The following is a 6,000-nucleotide window of genomic DNA, read 5'->3' on the forward strand; positions in this document are numbered from 1 at the left end:
GGGTTCATATTTATCACTCATGTTAGTGGAGTTAAAAACCATTACAGAAGTGAAGATAGTTGGGTTAGAGGATGTCTTGACAATGACTTTGTTAGCATCACCATCTGTCACATCACTTAAAGCACCAACTCCTTCATTAGCATTCAAATTCTTTGATTTCTTCCAATTTGCAATCTTTTTCTTTAATTTTCTGTCATTCACTGGATTCTTCAATGCTTTCTTGATCTTATTATCAATTTTTGGATCTGGTTTCCAGCCCATTGGTTGAACAAGTGGATTAAAATATGGGCAGTATGCCCAACCATGGTGCTCTCTGCAAAGACATGCAGAGTTTGTATTTCCATTATTCTTCCCCAACAGCTTATTTTGAACTATCTTTTCAGTGGAATATGCTGACAGCTTATTCTGTTGGCCTGGCTCAGGATCCTCCTTTAATGTCTGCCAAAATATTTAAATATGTCTATAAACATCCAGCTCATGCTTCTGATTCAAATTCTCTTCAGTTAGAAGCTTTGACAGGTACATATAGAAGAACTCTCTGTAATTCTGAGAGATTGCTCTCAGAAATTGTTTGGAGGCAAAAGACTCACAGATATATTTGCACATATCATACACAGTGACTCAATTTAATGCTTCTTCATAGTTCAGCAAATATGCTTCAATTGCTTGATTCTTTGACTCATCTTCTAGAATTTTGAATCTCTCTACTAGCCTAGCTTTCAATTGAGAAGCATTCACCACATTTCTAGCATATAGAGCTTTCAGATGTTCTTTTGCAGTAGCTTCTACATCACTCAATTCACTTATTGTAAGAATTCTCAGAGACAGATCTACACAGTCTCTTATTGTCTTCTGTAGCTCTTGCATCACTAAGATCCTCTTCTCTCAAGTTCTGTACCAATCTCTTTGCATATTTCTTGCATGTTTCATATCCACAGGAGTCACAGTTTCTTTGGTTTTCCCAGAAGAAAGAAAATTCTCTATAACAGATTCCCAAAGTTCAGGATGCATTTCTTTTGTCAGATTGATGTATGGCCACAATCAGTGGAGATTTGCTAAATGCTTGATATCTTCAATCCATTCTTTTCAATCATCAGAACTATTCAGCATAACAACTCTTCTAGATGATTTATTCATTTTTAATTAATTATTGAAGTGAGATGTTGACTCTAGATTATGGTTTTCCATAGACTTAGATCAGTAAATATATAGATGCATTAGATCTCCACAAACTCCACAATTAAGGTTTAAGCTTAAATAGAGGGTTCAATGTATGATCTCAAGGTACTTAATAGTGACCTCTATTTGTATGGGTAACAAGAGTAAAATAAAGTATCTTGAACATATCTTTAGATAACAACCAAATCCTTGAAAGAGCTCAGACTCATAACTATCAGATGACACAGAAGCATGTGATGATCATGTGACTGAGTGTCTATAATATTGCATCTGATCTTGCTCCTAACAAACAAGACACAGATACTTATAGACAAACATGCTATAATCAAGACTATGGGAAAAACATATGAAAAACCCCTAGCAAACCTCCGCCAGCCTGATAGACAAAGATAATGAAATCAGTACCATGGTCAAGAGGAGGAGGTGGTGAATCTATGGTTCTCTGATTTCTTCTTTGGAGACCTGGTCACCTGACAAGTCACCTGACTCCTGCTCAACAGAAAGGAATAAAACATAGAAATTAGTATGGTTAATCCAAAAATTGATGGGGTGGCCTAATAGCTTGACCTTTGTGTGTGACTGACATTTCTGACTCCTTGGGCTCCAAAGCAATTGCAAAATCTTGCTTTGGTGTTTGAGAGCTCAATTGTAAGCTTGTTAGAGCTGTAGAGAGCTTTCCTAGAGTCTTTTTGAATGTTACAGACTCTGCAGGGTGTGTAGGCAAAGTAGAAGTCTTTGGTGTCAGGTCTTTTTGGCAGATCTTCTGCACAGTCTTCTCTTTCTGAGTCTTTTTGTGTTGTAGAGCTTGTTCTTTCTTTGCTGTCTGTTCCAGAGCTTTGTGTGTCTCTCTAGCATTCTTTTCAGTCTGTCTGCAAGCTGCAGCTGCAGCTTTATCCATCTCTTTTTCAAGTCTTTTTACTAGTCATTCTTCTTCACAAATTGCATGCTGCTCAGTGTGCTCAGCAGTCTGATTCTCTTTTAATGCAGTCAGTTGAAGCTTCTTCTGTTTCTTCTGTATTCTTTTATTCTTCTTCTCCTGCTCTTTTTCTATGATTTTGGCTCTCATTTCCACAACCTTTGAAGAAGAAAAGAATTGAGCTTTATCAGCTTGTTCAGGGTCAAAGAGACTCAATGCTTTGCCATGCTGGCAGCACTTCTTTTCAACTTTTAGAGCTGCAGCTAGGCCATCTCTGACATGGAACCTCCTGTACATACTTACTGAAGTAGATTAGTTAGTAATTAGTCATCCTTGAGCTTATCATCAAAGCTCAAGAGAACAAGAACAAGACATCTTTTACTACTCAACCAAAATCACACAGACATTCCATAGCTCTTATAGACCAGATAACAAACTGGTAGCATGTCTTGCTTGATCAGGGACTTCAAGGGCAGTCCAAAATTTTAAAATTTCTTGCTAAATTATGCATGAACTCTAAACATATTTAACAACTAAATAACTAAATCCCCTGAAATAATGGAATCAGCAAACAAAACCAAATCAATTATTGAGTCTCTCCTGAAGTCTGTATTGCAAATAGCTAAATATATACTTAACTATAGCCAAAGTAATCCTAGCTCTCAAGTAATTTCACTTGACACCCAGCATTTAGCAGAATTCATCATCAAGAATAATGAGATATCATTACCACAAAGTCAAATCTCTAACATTTATCAATCTTGTATATCAAAAGAGAATTCAAAAATACTTCCACTGAATAGTTCATGACTGACTCAATCAGAATCAGAGTTCTCTGACATATTTTACTCTGCAGACTGAAATCTGAACCCATCTATAATCAGAACAGCAATCCACAAATTCATTCAGAACACAATGATAGTTACAAAGCTAATTTTCTATAGAGCATCACTATCAAGCAAGCAAGTCATGTCAGACAGATTCTCAAGCAATCTCTCAAGTAATTTGATCATGAATCTTTCATCTGAAAATGGTAATTTAAATGATGTTTCATCAACAACTTCCAATCAAATGCAGCAGAAACTACCCATTCTGATGACATATGAAGATTCATCTTCAGATCAGACAACTACAGTAAATTAATAACTCATAATCATTTAATAATCTATTACAATCATGTTCTTCAAAGATCCAAATGCTGACAACTCTTCAGAACCATCAATTAAAGCTCTGGGAAAATGTGCATCTCATACAAATGACATGAATATGTAACAGATCATAGATGCAGTTACAGCAAATATGTGTACAATTATACATTCAGAATTAGTAGTCTTACACAGAGAATCAACTACTTCTCTTTCAACAGCAGTTTTATCAGCCCAACATTTTACTACAAGCAATCATGCATCCCAGCAAAGCTGAAAAATCACTGATATTGGCTATTTCTATCTGAATATGTCACATCATTGAAGTCAAGACATTGCAGATCAAGAAGAAAAGATCTGGATTAAAGATGTATATCTTTTTACTGCCAGAATTAAGACTGCAGCTGCCATTAAAGATTCACTGCAGATAGATGCTGAATTGCACTCATGCCTCTGTGAAAATGTCATGATCTGATGAATAGTTGAATTAAATGATCTAGCACACAAAGCTCTGATCTGTGATTCAGTTGATATTCAGAATTGATGCTTTGCTCTTGAAAAATGTTTCTGAATATCATCAGCACGAGCATAATCTAAATTTGATAGCATTCACTATACAGTTGCAGATGTCTGCAACAGCAAGTCAACAGCATTCTATCTCATTGATATCATGACAGCAGCTCATTAATGTGAACTAGTCACTTTAGAATTTGCAGTTGTACTGCATGCATGGTGTCATCTTGAAACTTCTCTATGAGTCACAATAGATGAATCACTAAAAGACACAACAATGAACATCTTTTGTGAACTGCTAGCTCACAAAGAAATCAATTGATTTGATCAATATAACATAACATTCACATATCATTCTTCATACAGAGTCATCACATTTCAGACATCAAATACAAGATGTCAGTATACTGCAGATTGATTCTATGAACAGTCCAGTCATTCACAGAATAATCAATCATGAAGAATGCAGTCAAACAATCAGCTTCAAAAATTCCAGTTCAAGTCAACTGAATGAAGTTCATCATCTCCATCTCATAATACAGTAGAATCACAACAAGCATATATAACAGATTCAGACTCAATAAATGTTAATGAAGATTATTCATATGAATCAGAAGAAAACTCAATTGCCTCTGAAGATAACACATCTTCAGAATCTGACATGAAAGAAATGAACACTGATTCTCACACTATCTGCTATCATTGTGAAGAAGTCTTTTCTTCACAAAATCAGCTTTTTCAACATCTTCATACATATAAGCCATCAGCTTATCTCACTAGTTCTGAACAGAATATTGTTGTGTTGCAATGCATTGAGCTTGTTCCAGACACACAATGAAACTTCTGTCACTGAAAACATGCCACAGCACAAGATTACATCAAGAACATCATCAATCTAGCAATCTGTTGTCTTGACTCAGACTGCAATTCTACATTAATTAATCATAAATTCCTCCAGGACCAGAACTCAATGATAATTATCTAAAATGTGACATCTTTGTTCATTAGTGGAATTGATGAGAGCTTGATATTTCATGTCTCAGCATGCTTTCCACTACACTTCTCTGATTTCAACTCAAATGATGATAAAATCATCATTTGCATCATAATAATTGCCTGAGTTGTTGACACTCTTTCAGTTAATATACTCATTGAAGTTGACAATCTCACATCAGAAGGCATTATTCTTGATTTTCTTTGACAGTGTGCAATATTTGCAAGGGCAGATAACACCCACACATGACTGACTGTCACTTCAAAATCCAATCATCAGCCAAAATAAATGTTGTATGCCATCTTGACTGTGAACATTCCACCACATTCTCAAATTGAACTATCAATTAGAATCTGAAATCAACAATCACTACCAACAGATAGAGACTATATTTTTCACCCCCAATGCCCTACTTTAACATGTTATATCTAAGTAATGCAGGCTAATCTCTCATTCACTATTTTAGAAAACAATATCAAGACCCCCTACACTATTAAACATTGTGCCCACATTGAATATCTAGAGAAAGCTCAGGAAGATTTTGCATACCATATTAACATCTCAATGCCAGAAACTTTAGCTCACATATCAGCACAACAACCACCAATAATAAAATTAATCATGTCAGTACTAGAGAAAATCAAGCTACTGAATGAAGTCATCATATTCAGCAAATCATCAGACATTCAAAAACTGACTGATGCAGTCATGACTCATCACAATGTATGGAAAGACAAAGAGACATTTGTGGACATTTCACAACACTGATGAATGAGAATTTCAATTAAAGACACTGCTAAATCATAAGAATCAAAGTATTCTCTTTTCAAAAAAAAAGAAGTCATAATTGACAAGACATTTGATGAACTTCACCACAAAGATCATATGATGCACAGTCTACATCATGCAAAGTACACTTACCCAGTCTTTATAGCATACTGATGGATCATGGAAAATGAACAGCAAATAGCCAAAGACTGTTCAGTGATTGACATTCACTCATTAAATGCCCATTCTGTCCCAGATATCTACTCACTACATCAACAAGAGAATATAATAGCAGCCATAGTTGACTGTTCTTACATTACAGTCTTAGATGCCACATTCTTTTTCTATCAATGGTGAGTACACTCTGAGGACTGAGATAAACTAACAGTAGTAACACACAGAGAACAGAAAGTTTTTAATGTTGCAGTCATGGAATACATTAATAGTGTTTCTTATGTCCAATGTTAAATGAATTATGAATTCCA

The sequence above is a fragment of the Ophidiomyces ophidiicola genome, assembly GCF_022830035.1.
Source record: "Ophidiomyces ophidiicola strain CBS 122913 chromosome Unknown scaffold_25, whole genome shotgun sequence".
In the NCBI taxonomy this organism is placed as follows: domain Eukaryota; kingdom Fungi; phylum Ascomycota; class Eurotiomycetes; order Onygenales; family Onygenaceae; genus Ophidiomyces; species Ophidiomyces ophidiicola.